At 38.1% G+C, this 19,968-nt stretch overlaps 1 protein-coding gene across 2 annotated transcripts in view; it reads left to right on the top strand.

Annotated features, from left to right (window-relative positions):
• Window positions 1-75: 75 nt before the first annotated feature.
• PIP4P2 (phosphatidylinositol-4,5-bisphosphate 4-phosphatase 2) overlaps window positions 76-19,968 on the top strand; it is an 85,372-nt gene continuing 65,479 nt past the window's right edge. The window contains exons 1-2 of one of the 2 annotated variants that reach the window (XR_008420046.1): window positions 76-308; window positions 421-2,100. The gene's annotated coding sequence lies outside the window, so the exon portion shown is untranslated. Of the gene's footprint in view, window positions 309-420; window positions 2,101-19,968 lie in introns of those variants that run through there. The other variant, XM_019453431.2, reaches the window with a different exon arrangement.

Here is a 19,968-nt window from a genome sequence, read left to right as displayed (position 1 = left end):
AGATGCGATAGACGCATGCGCACTCCCGTGACTCTGGTCTATGGAGGCGAGGCGGTGGGGCGGGGGGGCACGACAGCGCGTGGGGGTGTGGCTTGACCGCTGCAGTTTGCTGCTTCGTGACTGGCTAGCGCGCTATAGCTCCTTCAGGAATAAAGCTACGCGTCAGGCTACCGGCTCTGACGTGAGGCGCGCAGTGATGACGTACGGGAGCCATTTTGGAAGTTCGTTATCTTTCGTTTGGTCTTCAGACGGGCGGCGTTGTCTAATCGTTTCTTTTGGTCAAATTCCTGAGAAGTGCTGTTCAAAAGGTAAGGAAGAAAAAGAAAACATAGAAGTAAAACTGTTAATAACTATCAATGGGAATCTTTGGGCTGAGTCATTCAAACGGTAAGGAATTAAGTTTTGTTCATTGTTTTAAAGGTCGTAATACCTGAGTTCAGAAACCGCTTACAATTGAGAAAATGCCGCCTCTTGAAATGGATATAGAAGTGGAAACCGAAGAGGTTTTAAGGATGGACCATCATATGGTACAGGAGCTTACGGACCTATGCTCGAAGATAAAGAGGCTACTGTCAGAGCACTTGGAAAAGTATAAGAGAATTGAAAGAGAACGGAAACATGCAAACCTTGTCGGCCAGAAAAACGAATTACAGAAATAAATGAAAAACAAAAGAAACAGCATGAGGGAAAAAAAGGGAAAAGATAGAAGAGACAACTAGAGAATCTGTCCAAGAGATGCAATCTACGCATAATAAGACTACCTGAAATAGATGACAAAGCAATTGAAGCAGAGACAAAATTTAGGAACCAATAGTAGAAAATTTTCCAGATTTGAGGGACTAACTAGATCGGCAAATAGAAAAAAGCTCATAGGCTACCAGAACTTAACGAAAAGAAAGCAACACTTAGACATACCCTAGTGACGTTAAACTGGAAGATAAAGAAAAAATTCTACGAGTATTTAGAGAAAGCAGGTTACTCATAAAGGGGTAAAAGACTGACCTGAAATTTCTTTTGCAGCTCCGAATGCCAAAAAGACAAGCAATGTCTACAGAGGTTTAAGGGAAAATAATTTTGAGCCAAGAATTCTGTATCCTGCTAAGTTATTTCTATACGAGGGCAACTGGAAGACATTCACAGATACTCAGGAGTTAAAGTATATTACCCAAATGCTGCCCTTGAAAAATTTGTTAAATGATGTTACTGCAACCCATAAAAACCATAAGTTAAAACAATTCAAGAGTAGTGAAGCAATTGTATGAAAAAAATAGGGTAAAAAAAAAAAAGTGGGTAAGCATTAAAGCTAGTTAAACAGCCTTAAGATTAACTTGTTAGATGTGGGGTTATAAGACTAAGTGCAAAAAATAGATTTGGAAGTTCAATGTAAAATTTCAGTTTCTCTCATTTTAAACTGCAAAGGTGTGGTAAATGTTTAGAAAGCAAGGAAGAGCTGTTACTTTTAGTATGCATTGTAGACAAAGATATGCAAGTTCTTCAGCTAAACATAAGTAAAATAAAAGGGCTTTGTCAGTGTGGACAGGACACAGTAAAGGCATTCCAAGTGTTAATCTGACAAAATGGGAAATCGGTACAGTTTTGTGTCCTCTATTTTTAATTATACAGAGGAAAAAAGTAACAATTTTATCTGTAATGTGAATACTGTGTAAAAAGAAAATTTCTAAATCCCTGGTTGGGGAGGTGGTAGATGAAAACTTTGTTTTATGTACATCTTGTCCAGAGAAAAGCAGTAGTTCCTGCTTCATGTAGTAGTTCATTATAAGTAAATTTGACACTGAGATAAGGTTATGGGTAAATTAGAATATACCAGCTTTATGGATTGGAGAGGAAGTGTGAAAAACAGCAAGGAAACAAAGTCCTAGAAATTGAAGTAGGAGCAACGTTCTTATCAGAATTTAAGCTATAACAAAGTATAAAGCTGTAGGATGTAATATTTAAGCTTTATGTGGTAAATAACGTGGCATTCATATGTAAGATGTTCAGTATCTGAGTGGTAGTTTTACTGATGTATACATAAGTCATTTTAAATGTAGACTTAAAATTGTTGTGTTTGATGTATTTAATAAAGTAATTCTTAACATACATATGGCAAAAACTGATGGACTCTTGACTTAAACATTTATAGTCCTCAGTAAAGTAAGTGAAAGGAGATAAAGTAATTAAATAGGAGTGTGTGTGTGTGTATGTATGTATAGTATGTATTACTTTGCTACTTCATTTGTATTTTCAGATTATCCTGAAACATGTCTAAATGATCTAACATTAGGATACAGAGAAAACTTTAATGTATGATCACATTGCACAAATGACCACATTGCAAGACAGCCTTGAAGCTAAGTTTAGATGTTGGAAAATCACACACTTGGAATTTTTGGAATGTTCTTAAATAACTTGGGCAAAGAGAAAATTACAGCAAACACTGGTAATTCAGGAAATGCTACAATAAGGATGTTCTACATTACATGTTATGGGATGGATGCATAAAAGGCAAGGAACAAGGAACATTAGGTGAAGAGCGGAATATGCACCTAAGATAGACTTAGTAACTGGAGTTCCTAAATTTAGTTACCTTCCGGTCTAAGTCTTACCACCACACCTGCCCCCCCATACAAAAACTTACTAAAGTGTCATCTCTTTCTTAGACTTCCATGTAATACTTCCTGCTTTGTGGTCTCTGTGAAAATTACGGTCCTCAGCATTGCCTAGGAGCTTGTTAGAAATGGATCTCAGGCTAATAACGTAGGATTAAATTATAAAATATATTAAGCATCTATAAAGTTTCTCACTGAGGAGCGCCTGGGTGGTTCGGTTGAGTGTCCAACTCTTTGACTTGGGCTCAAGTCATGATCTCACGGTTCATGAGTTCAAGCCCTGCATCAGATTCTGTGCTGACAGCTCAGAGCTTGGAGCCTGCTTCAGATTCTGTGTCTCCCTCTCTCTCTCCCTCTGACCCTCCCCCCACCTCAAAAATAAACAATTTTTTTTTAAGAAAAGACTGTCAGAAAAGACATCTCATATGACTTCACTCATTTGAGGACTTTAAGATACAGAACAGATGAACATAAGGGAAGCAAAAATAATATAAGAACAGGGAGGGGGACAAAACATAAGAGACTCAAATATGGAGAACAAACAGGGTTACTGGAGGGGGTGTGGGAGGGAGGATGGGCTAAATGGGTAAGGGGCACTAAGGAATCTACTCCTGAAATCATTGTTGCACTGTATGCTAACTAACTTGGATGCAAATTAAAAAAAAAATGATTGTTGTGAGGGTAAACTTCTGGTTTATATGACAAGAAAGTTCATTACTTCAGATGAGGTATATACGCAGAAAAGAATGGCTTATGGAGGGGAAAAATGAGTTTTGTAACATTGGGCATGGTTTGTAACGGAAATTTGTGGATATGTCAGACAGGCATTTGGAATACAAATCCAGAGCCAGAAAAAATGTAAAGATTAGAAATTTAGGTTTGAGTTTTCTGATTGGAAGATATTATTTGAGGCCATGAGCAATTATCCTGGAAAGGATGATAAGAAATAGGAGGAAAAGGGAAAGGAGGTGGGTAGGTATTACAGAGGAATAGAAGATAGAGATTTATATTTCAGTTGAATTCAACATCAAAAACAATGCACTACAGTCAGCCATATACTTAGAGATGAGTAATAATGGAGTAATACGATATTTTTTGTATGCAGTCTTTTAAATTTGTAATTTTAAAGCTCTAAATGGCACACCCATTGTCCTAAATATTCTAATTTCTAGTTCACTACTGTGTAACTGTATATAGTTTATTTTTATTACTCGCAGTTATTTCTATAAAGTCAAACACTGAATTAGTGAATATTGTAGCATTGCATCTGGGAGGAATCTAGGATTAGGTTCCTGTGAACCTCTGGTCACATTTTCATCAATTGATCAATACATAACCTTGTTTTAAGATATTTAGAATCTGTTGTTGATTCTCTAACATTAAACTCAACCAACAGCACGTGGCCTGAACAAATATTACGTAACATTTTCTCAGTAAGGTACATCAGTGCCTTCTTGCATTTAGGAACAACCACTACACAGCACTACTTAGGGACCATTTTAAACAGCAAAATCACCAACAAAAAAATATACCATGCAAAAATATATAATTCAAAGAATATATACCATGAAAAGGGCACTTGTTTACAGTATGAGAGCAGAGATAAGACAGTGTCACCTGGTCTCACTTCATTTGGGCCCATACATGTCTGATGACAGATTTGCTGCTACTCTGCAACATACACATGCCCATGAAAGCAACAGAAGTTCTGATTTGAGGGTTACTAATAAATTGTAGTAAGCAATTTCACAAACATAATCTGCAAGAAGTGAATTTGGACTGTAATTCAACATGTTTTTGTTAAGTATCTTTCCAGCTGGAATTTGGGAAGCCATAGTTACACTAATGATGCCAAAGAATGCAGCTTTGAGAAGGTGCAACACTGATGACTCCCAAGGAACTAAGGATTACTGCAAAGGTCCTGAAAAACTTGTGCCTGGTTATCAAGAACTCGGGTTTGCTGCTTTCCTTTCTCCCCCCACCTTTAAAAAAATTTTTTTTTTTAATCTTTATTTTTGAGAGTGAGACAAAGTGTGAGCAGGGGAGGGTCAGAGAGAGGGAGACACAGAATCCAAAACAGGCTCCAGGCCCTGAGCTGTCAGCACAGAGCCCGACGCAGGGCTCAAACCCACGAACCGCAAGATTGTGACCTGAGCTGAAGTCAGACATTCAACCGACTGAGCCACCCAGGCGCCCCACCCCTCGCCTTTTTTTTTTTTTTTTCCTTTTTGATGTTTATTTTTGAGAGAACGCAAGCAGGGGACAGAAGATCTGAAGCAGGCTCTGTGCTGACAGGCTGACAGCAGAAAACCTGATATGGGGCTCAAACTCACTGTGAGATTATGACCTGAGTGGAAGGTGGACGCTCAACCAACTGAGCCACCCAGGTGCCACAAGCTTCTTTCCTTTCTGTTAGCACTGAGCCAGCAGGTCTGGCTTACTAGCAGCTGTTATTTTGCTGTCCTGTCTGGGACAGCAAGAGAATATTCCCAATATGGAACAGAGCAAGTTGAAATCTAGACTGCCTGTCCCAAATATTAACTCTCATTAAGACTAATTGTTAGTATAAATCTCTATGCCAAGAGAGTATAGGAAAATTGAGTGTGTTTTTGTTTGACCAAACTGCATATTTGAGAGAGATCGTGCATCCAATTATGAAATGAGATTGATATTCAAGGGTCACACTCAACTGCAAAGCTCATAAGAGTTACATGCACTGCTGAAGGAAATTGAGCCTTGGTTTTAATTAGTTGGTGATTTTGAGCCTCTTGTCCTAAAAGCTGCCATAATGATAAAAATATATATGTGTACACACACACACACACACGTTTCTTAGTCGCTCAACCAACTAAGCCACCCAAGCACGCCTGGATGGTAGCTTTTTAGAATAATTCCTTATTCTTCATCATGTGTCATGTTCACAGCAAAATAAAAACTTTTTTTTTTAATTAAAAACATCTCTGCAGAAATTTTGAACATGATAGAGATAAGTGTTACCCATTATCCCACCATGCATAGATGCCCTCAGAACAGGATATTTCCTTCTGGAAATTATTTTTAAATTACTTTTCAAATTTAGGTTAATACTACATATAAATTTCTGCTTTTTATTCACTTACAATTATAATACAGACATTTCTCCAAGTCATTTATTCTTCAAAAACATTTTTAACTGCTGCATATTTTCCCATCACATAAACCAGCTGTCAAAAATTACCACTTTTCAGCTTGTGATTTGCTTCTCAGCAATATTAGACACTACTGGCTATCACTTCTGCCCACATTTCTATTCAAATGTCAATGAAGCCTGCCTTGTCCCACCATTTGAAAGGAAAGAAGATGTGCTCTCCCCACCCACTTTTCCTATTTCCCTATTTACCTTGATTGATTTCTCTCCATAACAGTTACCACTATCTGATACTATTATGTATATCCTTGTTAAATTGAGTATTATCTATCTCCTCCCTTGGCTTCTGTGACACACCCTCTCCTACTTTTTCTTCTTTGGTTCTAACTGCTTCTTCTCTCTCACTGAAATTTGCTGAGTCCCTTAGGACTCTGTCCCAGGCCTGTTTTTCACTTTATACACTCTCCCAACTTCCAACTCCCATGGCTTCAATTACTACATCTATGTGCCAACTGGACCTTTCTCCCAGATGCCAGCCTCCTGGGTGACTTCACTTGGATTGCCCCACAAGTACTTTGGACTTAACATGCTAAATGGTTGGGTTTTCTCTAAATTTGTACTCCAGGTTTTTTGTTTGTTTGGGTTTTTGTTCTTTTTTGAATAACATTTCTGCATTTCCAGAATTTCTTTTTAATCTCAGTAAATGGCACCACTCCACCTCATAGAAGACCCCACATGTTTTTGTTCCTTCATCTCTGATTTCATCTACTCCCAATCCCAGAACTTCAGCCATCTTGGTCTTTTTTTCTGTTTCTAGAAAAACCAAGCATCTTGATGCCTAAAAGTTTTTCACTGGGTGCTTCTTTGACTTGGGAAAAATATTCTGTAATGCTGACTTTTATTATCATTCAGGTCAAAACTGCTATGTTTCATTTATCAGAGATTCATCACCTAACCAACAAGCTACCTGAGACCCCTGCCAGTGGTGGGGGAGGGGGGGGTCCCATGATAAGTATATGTCACTTATCACAAGGCACTGTCAATCACTTTACCTTCTGCATAAGATCATGACCCGAGCTGAAGTTGGACACTTAACCGACTGAGCCACTGAGGCGCCGCTGAAGTTTATTCTTTATACACAATATAAGTGATCTTTGTAAAATTCAAACCAAATTTACGAGTTTCAACTCTGTTTTTTCTTATATGTTTATTTATTTTGAGAGAAAGAGTGAGAGAGCATTGGGAAAGGCAGAGAGAGAGAATCCTAAGTGGGCTCCTTGCTGCCCACAAAAAGCCCGACACAGGGCTTGAACCCATGAACTGTGAGATCATGACCTGAGCCGAGGTCGGATGCTTAATTTAGACTGAGCCACCCAGGCGCCCTAAAGTGTACATTTCTTAATATGGTCCTCAAGGCCATCTCCAGTCTCATCCCATGCCACATTCTGTTATAATCTGTTTAAGCCATTCTGGACTGTGGTACCTTGAACTCTCACACTTTCTCTTCCTTCAGAAATGGAGTGCCTTTGGAAGTAGTGCTTTCTCACCACTCGAAATAATGATCTGCCATCACTCTTTGACCACTGTATCTAAAGTAATGCACAATTTTTATCCATTCATTCCCTATCGTAAGTGCCCTAATCTTCCCCCTTACAATACTTTTACTTTTTATCTTTTTTCTGTATTTGAATATACTTCCATGAAGCACAGATATGTCTAACTAGATCTGTCTTCTTCACATTTTTGTCTTCATTACCTAATATAGTACTTAGCACACAAAAGCCATTTAGTAAACATTTTAATAAATCAAACATGGACTAGACCATTTAGCAATAATAAAGACAAAAAAAGAAAATTTAAGGTCCCTTTCATTTTCATACAGGTATAAAAACATTGTCCTACATTTTATTATCAATATTCTCAGACTCAAATCAGTCATCAGTGGTAATTAGAAGACAAAAGATCAGATCTTGTCTCTATACTGAGGTTTTACCCAATGGTAATTAACAGAATACCAGTAAGTGAAAAACACCTTATAGAACTTTCTCTTTTGGCCTTTTAACTTTCTAGTGTGTGTCTTAATTTATATTGTATTTCAGCTTTTTCAAGTTTTTTCAGTTGCAATTTTTTAAAATCTTTCATTTTTGTTTCCTTGCCCATTTTTAAATCCTTTTTGCTAAGTTATTTTTCTTTTTCCTTCATGATATTTGTTTTTCACTTTTGACATTTGCTTATCGCTGAATAATCACGTGGCATTTAAGAGTCCTAACATAGTGGAGCCTGATATAGTGACTTGACAACTGGTAATCAGCATCCAGTCCAAGTTCTTCCTGAAGTTGAAAGAAATCTCAAAGACTGGAACACTAAGTACTGTGTTGCGTCTCTTACAGGATTCTGGATGGAAATTAGTTTCCATCATTTATAGGAACTTGCCCAAGATTAACTGAGCCGGCTGGTTTTTCTGTTATTTCAACTGTCACCACTGACGAGGACATCTGTGGAGACTGCGCGTGGCACTGAGGCAGCATTCCAGTGTCCAGTGCCTGACACCTCATTTCTACGTGTCTCTCTGTCTCTGATCAAAGCCACGGAGATGGGTTCTTGAAATCCACATGTCTTGTGGCAGCCTCTGTATTAGCCCCTTTATTCCTCAGTTTCCAATTTAAAACTGAGGGGGATAGAACGATGAAAAGCCATCTCTTTATTTTTTACTACAAAACTATTTTTTTAAATGAAATCTAATGCAGAAGTCCAGTATACGAAACAGATCAAAGCAGAGCCAATGAGACTGACAGGAACGAGCGGCATGAAGTCCGACCTACTCTTCCCTAAACTTGAGGCACTTCTGAGGATCCTCTAAGAGCTTAGTTTGACTATCACTGGATAATCTGAGGCAGAAATTTCCATCCGGCTGTATTTTGGAACCATCTAAAGAGTTTTGATTAGTTTTGTTTCTAATGCTGATGTTGTGGTCTCTTTCTCAAAGAGTCTGCCCTTGCAACCAGGCAGGAGTCTTTTTTTAAAAACTTCCCGGATGACTCTAATATGCAGCCAGGATTCAAAAAAAACTTTTCCAGATAGCTTTTTTTCTGATTCCTAGCACTCCACTTTTCATTGCTTTTGATTAAAGTGAGTCTTTCGTCCCATTCTGGGGCCTTGTGTTTTCCTTCTCAACCTACAACTTCTCCAAAAGTCCTTGGATTTTTCCAAGTTCTTACCTCGTATTATATCTCTGTTCTCTTAGATTACGTAGCTGATGCAAAAACCAGTGTCAGTTTCCAGAACAAAACACTATTTGTTTCATAGGTCTTTATTATGTTATGGTTGTTCTTTAATACAAATGAACATGGAATAATAATTAAGTGATTGATACTTGGGACTTGGAGTCAGAATTAGATTATTTTATATCTCTTCCCTTTAATAACTCTGTAGCTTACTAACTCTTTGGACGAGTTAGGGGAGTTAGATAGTCTTACTACACAGAATCATCATAATGATTTAGTAGGGCAAGACCTCAAAGTACCTAGTACATAGAAAGTGCTCAAAATTGTTCACTGTTACGGTTATCAAATATGTAAATACATTTTTATTATTCAATTTTTCTCACTTCAGAGAAATTAAATAACTCTGACTTTTGAACCACATTACAAAGTGTGAATGATTTCATTCAGTCAGTCTACTCAACTAATATTTTGTAAGTACCTGTTATGTACTGTGAAAGGAAGAAATAGAAAGTTATCTGCCTTTAAATGTCCCAAGTGTTAGCAGTCAAAGAGTCTTATCAGTTGAAAATGAGAAATCCTAATGAACATTAGGATGGAGGAAACAGACATCAAGAGGGCTGAATATGGTCTAACATCATATTTGTTTGACCTGCCCGGTGTTGCCACATTTCATTTAATTAGCCCTCAAACAATTTAAAAATCGGATACTTTAATATAAATAAAATCCAACCCAGACTTCTAGCTTCTCTTGAAAAACTGAGCTCTCACAAACAGTGAAATTACAGAGCAGCGGTGGTGTGGCACCCTTTATTTGGGGCATGTTTTCTCCAGCTCCCCACGTCTTTCCATTTCCTGTTGGGTCCTCATCACAGAGACCAGGGATCAGTTGCTATTTACATGGCACTTGCACAGGGTTTTCTCATAACAGAGTTAAATATGAACTGCTTTCTGTATCCATGTCTCTACCACAGGTGGTAAAATAAAAACCAGGCCAAGAAGACCCCATGTATCAAGAAAAAATGAGAGAAAGCACAGTTACCTGTGGAAGTGAAAAATATTCTTTGATTCTAAACAGGCAAAAAAGTATGTGTATATAAAAAAAAATACAATTTATGGGTGCCTGGGTGGCTCAGTCAGTTAAGTATCCAACTCTTGATTTCAGCTCAGATCATGATCTCTCGGTTCATCAGTTCAAGCCCCACATCAGGTTCTGTGCTGACGGTGTGGAACCTGCTTGGGATTCTCTCTCTCCCTCTCTCTCTCTGCCCCTCTTCTGCTTGCTCTCTCTTTCAAAAATAAATAAATAAACTTGAAGCAAATACAATTTAAGTGGTGCCTGGCTGGCACAGTTGGTAGAGCACGCAACTCTTAATGTCAGGGTCGTGAGTTCAAGCCCCATGTTGAACATGGAGCCCACTTAAAAAAAAAATACAATTTAAGTTGCAATTATTAAACTCCCAGTCAGTATTCACTAATATATTTTCAGCTTTAATAAGGAACTAGGTTTGGCTTGTGTCCCATTGATCTCTTGTGCTACAAATATTTCTTGAAATACCATAGGTGCTAAATAAATATTTGCAAAATATAAATATGAAGACCACTACAAAGGCATATTCTTTTTATCAAGGCTTATTATTTACTTGTACCAAACAAGATAATATTTTATATACAAGTAAACAGATGAGTAGACAAGTACAAGTTGTATTAAGTACTATAAAGAAACCAAGTGCGCTATTACAGAGAATTATAGGGTGGTTGGGATGGGGGTGGGAATCTGTTCAGATTTGTCCAGGATGGTCTAGATCTGAGAAGGTAGTAAGCAGGCAAAAATCTGAATGAAACATAGAATAAGTGGGCCAGGCATTTCCAAGAGAAACAGCGTTTCCCAGGCTGTTTGCTTACCAGTGTGACCTTGAACAAGGGTTAGCCATCTCCTACCTGTGGCACATTGCCACCCCCAGTCCCTTGCTGCCCAGAGATTCTGTACGATGCATGATTTGAAGCAGATGTAGGTAGGTTCCTGGTCCGGATCTCCTGTGGAGGGAAAAATCCATGGCAAATGAAACGAGCCCATTAGCTCCGATAGAGTCAACTAAGGATGATACTTTGTTGTCATTACATGAGTAACCACCTTAGACAAAACCGTGGAAAAAGAGTTTCTTTTCAGTGCCCTCCTGTCTTCCCTTCCACGTGCCCCTCCCACCTTTTGATACTCTTTCCCACAAGCCGCAGGCAAATCAAACATTTATGCTCTTCTCTCTTTATCCAGAGTTGTTCTCTTCGCTTATACTAAGCAGATCCGGACCTCACAATTATATACCTCTACCCCATCCTCCTACCCACGCCATCAAAGAAAAAATGAAAAGGAGGGAGAGAGAAACAGTTGCCCCTAAGCATCTCAGTCAGGTGTTGAAAACAATTGTTTATTAAACTTACTTGAGACAAAATGAATGACCATAGTTAATAAATGCGTCTTAAGCTTTTCTAAGATTTTCACATTTTGAGAACTATTGTTAACCTGAATATCTCCATTTGGTAGAATTTGAAGAATTTATTTAAATGAAGAGTTTCACCATGGGTAAGGAAAATGATACATTAGGGTGGCTTCTGACCCTTCTCCTCCTAAATGTTATTTTTACTATTCTAGAACAGAGGTAAGAATATTGACAGTGATGACTTTTGAAAGTTTGATAATCAATGAAAAAAAATAACAAATCCTAATAACCTATTTTGGGTTACGTATACTTTGGGTCAACTGAAAATATTATTTGCTGGATCTCAAGATTTGCTTCTTGGAGCACCTGAGTGGCTCCATTGGTTAAGCATTGACTTCGGCTCAGGTAATGATCTGAGTGGCTCATGAGTTAGAGCCCCGCGTAGGGCTCTGTGTTGACAGCTCAGAGCCTGAAGCCTGCTTCAGATTCTATGTCTCTCTCTGCCCATCCCCTACTCACGCACTCTGTCTCTCTCTCTCTCTCTCTCTCTCTCTTTCTCAAATATAAATAAACATTTTAAAAAATTATTTGAAAATTTTTGCTTCTTTACTTATCTCCTTTATAAAATGAATTTGGTTTCATTTTTCTAAATGCAGGATTTTCTCCTGACGTCTCTTCCATTTTTAAAATTGTTTCCCACCAGTGTACAAGGAATTGGTATCAGAGACACTTCATTGGGTTGCTACTGTCAAAGTACTTAGTATGTTAACAGAGAATAAACAGGAAATAAAAGGTGAAAGAGAAGTTAGATTTTAGAGGAACCTGAGAGTTTGGGAATCTAAGTAATGAGGCAGAATGCATCAGAAGATAATACACAATTTTCAACACAAGTAGCAAGAGTTCAAATAGGAAACAGAGACTGCTGTTGAAAATCAACTCCATTGTTTGTTGTGGTAATTACTCACTCCCCCCAGCCAATATGGTTAGGATAGTGCACTGGGTAATGTAATTTTCTTGGCAGGATTGTTATTGTCTCTGAAGGAATTCATGTAATATCCTTAATCTTGTTTTAAAAAATTAGATTTTAACTTAAATCAGCATTATCTATCACGGTGGGGGAAAAATCAGATTTTGTCATTGTGATGTTTATATCAAGGAAGTCTTAAGACGTGATTAAAGTACTTTATTTCTAGCATTTTGATTATAGTGAAATTAAGTAATCAGTGGTGCCTGTTTGGAGTAGCATGGTAAATAGAATTAAGAATGAAAAGCTCTGGGAAAGGAAAAACAAAAACACATCGAAGATTTCCAACACTTTACTCTCTTAAATTTTAAAGAAAAATTTATTTTGTAAACAGCTACAAATTATAATAATTTACCTTTTAAACAAAAGCTATAAATTATCAAGTAGAAAAAACAATGAAAAACTACATATTTTTTTTAATGTTTATTTATTTTTGAGATAGCACTAGCAGGGAAGGGGCAGAGAGAGAGACAGAGACAGAGGATCTGATGCGGGGCTCAAACTCAGGAACTGTGAGATCATGACCTGAGCCGAAGTCAGACTCAAATGACTGAGCCACCCAGGCGCCCCTATATTATTTTTTAACAGTATTGAAGTTTCAGCTATAACCATTTGTCTGGTTACTACTGCTCTATTTACATATTTTCTCAGACAATTCCATTCTTTTATCCTTATATAGTGATTACTTTAATTTTTCAACATTTAAGTCATTCTTCAAATATTACATGAAACTATTTTACCATATAGTAATTATTTAACATTTATTTATTTTTAAAAACAACATTCATGATTTTTTATCAGCTTTATTGAGGTATAATCGACAGACAAAATCGTACATATTTAAATTGCATGATGTAATGATTTGATATATGTATATATTGTGAAATGATTATCAGGTTAATTAACACATCCATCACTTCACTTATCTTTTGTGTGTGGGTGGGTGTGTGTATACGTGTGTGCGTTGAGAACACTTAAAATGCACTCTGCAGATTTCAAGTATTCGATACAGTATTACTAACTGGAGTCACCATGCTATATGTTTTATCTTTTTTTTTTTAATTTATTTCGAGAGAGACAGAGAGAGAGAGAACATGAGAGCAGGGGAGGGGTAGAGAGAGCGAGGGAAAGAGAGAGAACCTCAAGCAGACTCTGCAGTCAGTGCACAGCCTGATGTGGCGCTCTAACACACTAGCCGTGAGACGACCTAAGCTGAAACCAAGAGTCGGACACTGACCGAGCCACCCAGGCACCCCGATCTTATTTTCTCAATTCAAGCTACTGTCTAATTTCTCCTTTGAGATTTTTGATTCATGAGTCTCTTAGAATGTGACTTTTAAAAAACTTTATATTTTCATTTGATTTTAGACTCACTTAGAAGTTGCAGAAATAATAGAGTTCCCGTGTACCCTTCAGCCACTTCACGGTATTTTATCAAAAGCAAGAAAGTGCCATTGATACAATACCATTGACCATAGATCTAATGTGTATTTCACCAGTTTTACAAGTACTCTTTTTGTGTGTTTGTGGCATAGTTCTATGAAATTTACTCCATGTATGGGTTCATGTGACCACCACCACAATCAGGGCACAGAACTGTCAAAAAACTCCCTTGTACTGCTCCTTCCTAGGCACACACCCACCCTTACCCTAGCTCCTTCCAAACTTCTCCTCCTGGAACATGTTGTATTTCTTTTTCTACACAGCCGTTTCGGCCCTTTTATTTGTTTATATTTTAAATGTTTATTTTTGAGGGGGGGAGGGGTGGAGAAAGGGGAACCGAAGATCTGAAGCAGGCTCCGTGCTGACATCAGAGAGCCCTCTGTGGGGCTGGAACTCACAAAGCAAGAGATCGTGACCTGAGCCGAAGTCTGACACTCAACCGACTGAGCCACCCAGGTGCCCCTGCTTTGGACCTTTTAAATGCTCTTTAATAGGTTTGTTTTTTTTTTTTTAGACTATACATTTTTTAAGTAATCTCTACACCCAACGTGGGGCTCAAACCTACAACACTGAGATCAAGAGTCGCTTATTCTGCTGACTTAGCCATCCAGGCACCCCTCTTTAATGCAGTTTTAATATTTTGTTAGTAAGGGTTTAGGCTCTTAGGTACTGCTTTGTGAGATTAATTTTTGTATATTTTTTGCTTCACTGGTAATGTGAAAGTAAGTTTTTCTATTGTTTCCTATCTTGTTATTGCCAGATCACACAAAATTACTGGTCTTTCTAGTTCCTTTCTCTCTTTTGTGGCTTCTCTCTCTTCAACTAGTTTATTAGTATTATTATTCTTTTCCCATCTCTTTGTCAGAGGGAAAAGCATGTCTTCCTTTATTCATGAAGAGCAATTTTCTGATTTCTTCGGATGCCTTCCACCACCTAATAGCATTCCTGCAAAGTGTCTCCCACCATTAATTAGCAGGCTCATCACAGTAAATTCCCAGACTGATTTCTGCCTGACACAAATTCTCTCATTTTGAAAAACTTTTTTTTTTTTAATTTTTTTTTTAACATTTATTTATTTTTGAGACAGAGAGAGACAGAGCATGAACGGGTGAGGGGCAGAGAGAGAGGGAGACACAGAACCAGAAGCAGGCTCCAGGCTCTGGGCCGTCAGCCCAGAGCCCAACACGGGGCTCGAACTCACGGACCGTGAGATCGTGACCTGAGCCGAAGTCGGACGCTTAACCGACTGAGCCACCCAGGCGCCCCTTGAAAAACTTTTTAAGAAAATAGTTTTGTCTGGAAAACTATACGTAAATTTACAGTTAGTGGAGCAGAGATTTTAACAATTAAAAGAAAAACATGAAACATCACTAATACTAAAAAGTTACTATAAGGCAGCAATGGATGGAACAGCAACCATTATACTTATGCATGAAATTCTTATAACTGAATGATGATCCTACTTTTAAAACTTAAAATTCAGCACTGAAGTTCTGCATGGCTTAAAGATAGTAAGAGGTTGTAATCCACACTTCTAAAATTAAATAGATAGATAGATAGATAGATAGATAGATAGATAGAATTAACCCTAGGGGGGAAAAAGTTAATTGTATTAAACATAATGCATTTTAATTATAAGAGCTATTTTCAAAAGTTGTGTTTTTAGTGATGATAAGAATCTTTATCATGTTAATGTTCCATAGGGAGAGACCGAAATAAATGATTCAAATAACAGGTAAAAAAACCTTTGGGAGAAGAGGACAAAGAAAGGGAAGGCAGCTAAGATAAATGACCAGATGCAAATAATCTCAGGGTTAGCAGTAAATGGAGAAAGAGTGGTACAAAATTGAGGTAGATGGTCAAGTGAAACACTTAATTTTCAGATTCAAGAGCAGATCATCCTAATAAAATTGAAAAAGATAGACTTTGGCAGACAATGGCTAAAAATAATTAGGCTAAAGGATTGTAATAGATACTTCCATCTGTATATGGCTTCATATTTCCCAACATGTCCAATCTCTCTATAAGGAAGGCAGTTATGTTTAAAAGCAAAGAGTGTGGGATTAGATGACTTGGGTTGAGATTCCAGTTCTAATGCTTAAGGCTAGTAATAGGGTAAGTGAGCAACCTGATCTCTTAGGGTCTCAGCATCTGCCTCGGTAAAAGTACTTGCCTCAGTAAAATGTATAAAATGGCAGTACCTGCTTCAAGGGTTGCTTTGAGGATAAATTGGGATCATTCACATAAAGCAGTAAGCCCTCATTTAACAATATTAGCTACTGTGATTAACAAAGATAACCCACCTTATTGTTAAGAAATGTCACTTGAGGTAGAAATAAAGTATGCCAAACCCTGGCTTCCCCAGTGGGCTCAGTTTTGTATCGCTGCCATTCCTGATCAGGACAAGAAAAAAATCAAAATCCCCATTTCCACCAGGGCATGGATAGGATATCATCTGGTCTCTGAATTGAACTCTGAGCTTATAAACCTATGTCCTCCAAGCTGTAGCCTTTCCCTATATTTGTCCATCCCTATGAATGGGTGATGCCCCCACTTGCCCCCAGCTCCTGTTTTCTGCTGCTCAGAAATCATGGCAGCCTCTCCTTAAATATAAGCCTATTTCATTGATATCCAGCAGCCTGTGGAGAGCCTATGCTAGCCCCTTTCCACAGAGGTTAGATCTGTGCCTCCGATTATTGGCTTCTAACTCTTCATCAACTGGATGACTGCTTTCCTAATGTCGATTTTCAGTTCCTCCTCGATTCCCTTGCTGCTATACCTCAACAGCTAAATCAGAAGCCCTTGAGTACTGATTTGTTCTGGAACAAACTTCAGTTTTCCCTGACTATTTGGACAGTGCTAACTTGCTCCTACAGCCTGCCCTATGCTCCCATCAATTCTATTTATTCTTGCTTCTGACACCTCACCTTTCCCTTTCAAACTAATTAGTATTTCCCAGGATACCTCAAAGCCAAGCTAGTCTGAGTTGTGGTATAGAAACCCGGATGGGTGCCTGGCTGGCCCCGCTGGAAGACCATGAAGCTCTTGATCCCGAGATTGTGAGTTCGAGCCCCATGTTGTGTGTAGAGGTTACTAAAACTAAATAAATATAAAAGAAAAAAAAAAGCATGGACATATAAGATAAGAAATGTGGGGTTGATATCATATGGCTCAACAGTATTAACTATCCTACTTATTTGCTGCATGTATTTACTGTGAAATTAGAGTCTGTACACAAAGCATATTTTAAACTATAAATCGTAACACTATGATAGTGGACAGAGTTCCTCTTTTGTTGGCAGCTCTCCCTTCCTTTTCCTCTCCGGCCCTGTCTGTTTCCTTGACATGGCTAGCTACTTCATTGTATGTCTCCTCTCTCGCTTTTTTTATTCCCTTATCTTCCTTCTTGTTTTTTTTTCTTCCAATTTTTTATGTATTTATTTTGACAGAGAGAGCAAGTGGGGAGGGGCAGAGAGAGAGGGAGAGAGAGAATCCCAAGCAGACTCCACACTGCCAGCCTGGGGCCCAAGGTGGAGCTTGATCCCACAAGCCGTGAGATCATGACCTAAGCCGAACCACCCAGACACCCCTGCTCTTTCTTTCTTATCTTCTACTCCTTCCGCCCTCCCATTTCTCTTATACTTTTTCATCCAGTCGGCTCCTGTTTCTCTCTGGGAGGTCAGTGCCTCTCTGACACTGGGTTTCACACTAGCTCCCATCTTCTACCTGATGATGAACTTCTGTGCCCTCCCAAAAGTACTTGCTCATGATGGGATGGGACAAGTCAAGGCTTGGGAATTCATACAATGGAAATATTCATACAATTCATACAATGGAAATAAATGCTAATCTAAAAAGAGTGAAACTGATCTTTACGTGTTGATATGGAAAGATCTCCAAAATAAATGAGTAGGTAAAAACAAGACACAGAAAAATGCATGTAGAATTATTCAAGTTATGTAAATAAAAAAGATAGACAAGTTCTTATGTATTACATTCAGTGTGGGGAAGGCTGGAGTAAACAAATTGACACCTTTTTAAGAGACTTTTGAAAGAGTCCAGGTATTTTGACCCAGAAATTCCACTTTTAAAGTAGACATTTTATACTGAAGAAACAAATTTTGTGTAATTATTGCAAATTAATTATTGCAACATTTTTAGCAGCAAAATATTGGAAGTAATACTGGTGTCTAATATTAAGAAATTATGTAAATAAATCATGGAATATCCACAAAAAGATAAAAGTATAGTTATTAAAGATATATTTTTAAAATCTATTAATGACATGGGAAATATAATAACACATTTTTAAACAGAAAAGAAATTTACAAAACAAAGTTTACACAAGGATTTTAATTTTGCTTATGGGTAAGATACATTTTCATAGACAAATAATGAAGCAAATGCAGGTAAATTTTTGAGTGGATATCACTGGGTAATGAGATTAACGGGGTTTCTATCGTCTTCTCTGTCCTCTGTCCATTTTCCAAGTGTAAAACTATGAAAATACATTCTTCTATAATAATAGAGAAAGTAGAAAATGTTATTAAAATAATACATTTTGGGGGGCACCTGGGTGGCTCAGTCAGTTAAGCATCTGACTTTTTAGCTCAGGTAATGATCTCACCGCTTGTGAGTTCAAGCCCCACGTCGGGCTCTGTGCTGACAGCTCAGAGCCTGGAGCCTGCTTCAGATTCTGTCTCCCTCACTCTCTGCCCCTCCCCTGCTCGCTCTCTCTCTCTCAAAAATAAACAAACATTAAAATTAAAAAAAAATAGTACTACATTTTTTGAAAAATTTGTGGGTTACAGTTGAGCTCAGTTTTTCAGAACAGGAAGTTTCCCCCTTCCTTTTTTACCTCATGGCTCATTTCTATCTTTATATAACTCCATCTGTGTATCTATCTATCTATCTATCTGTCTATGTATTTACCTGCCTATCTATCCATCATCTGTCTTTACTTTCCTCAGTGGAACTTTTTTTTTTAAATTTTTTTTAATGTTTATTTATTTTTGACAGAGAGAGAGAGACAGAGCGTGAGCCGGGGAGGGGCAGAGAGAGAGGGAGACACAGAATCCGAAGCAGGCGCCAGGCTCTGACCCGACGTGGGGCTCGAACTCACAGACCGCGAGATCATGACCTGCGCTGAAGTCGGACGCTCAACCGACTGAGCCACCCAGGCGCCCCCATCAGTGGAACTTTCTAAACATGTTTGTTCTGTTTTTTCTTGTTTAGTTAATAGTCCTTATGATTATAAACGACTGCTGCCGGTCTTGTTGAGTAGACTTGGTGTGTTCTAGACTTGGCATGTTGGCACATATCATTTTTCCAATAATAAGAGTATCATTATTATCGTTCCTTACCTCTCCAAGGGTAAACTGCTTCATACAGTATTTTGTTTAAATGTAGGGCCACTCTTACATGCTTTTGAGTAATGATGAATTAGAAGGCACATTTAGCTTAGAATTTCAAATTGTGAAAGACAACCACGCAACTACCTGCACTAAGAAATTCTTTTCCCAATAAGTAGTTCATATTTACTGAAATTAAACAGAGAAGTTAAATTCAGTCCTGGAAGATAAATTATTCCTCTCGTCCAGATTGGTGTTAGTGAAAAACATTTGGAAGAGAAATCTGCTTCTCAAAGAAGCCATTCTATTTTCCCAAGAGAGAGAAGATTTGTAATCAAAATATTGGTATCTGTAACAATAATTTTACTGCAATCTGTGCTCATAAATCATCTTTCATTCCTAAATACTCCTTTATTCCATTACTTGTTAATACATCTTGTCTTTCGGTTCACTGTTCTTTTACCTTATTAGTACTAGTATTTTTAGCTGAGACTAAGTACATTATTTTCTAAAGTGTGATTGCTTAAGAATTAGATGCTCCCAGGGCACCTGGGTGGCTCGGTCGGTTAAGCATCTGACTTCAGCTCAGGTCATGATCTCACGGTTCGTGAGTTTGAGCCCTGCATTGGGCTCTCCACTCTCAGCACAGAGCCCACTTCAGATCCTCTCTCTCCCTCTCTCTCTTCCCCTTCCCAATCTCTCTCTCTCTCTCTCTCTCTCTCTCTCTCTCTCTCTCTCTCTGTCACACATAAATA

This window comes from Panthera pardus, unplaced genomic scaffold (genome assembly GCF_024362965.1).
Source record: "Panthera pardus isolate Hobbes unplaced genomic scaffold, ASM2436296v1 HiC_scaffold_7, whole genome shotgun sequence".
Classification (NCBI taxonomy): Eukaryota; Metazoa; Chordata; class Mammalia; order Carnivora; family Felidae; genus Panthera; species Panthera pardus.
This window is presented reverse-complemented; position numbering and strand designations above follow the sequence as displayed.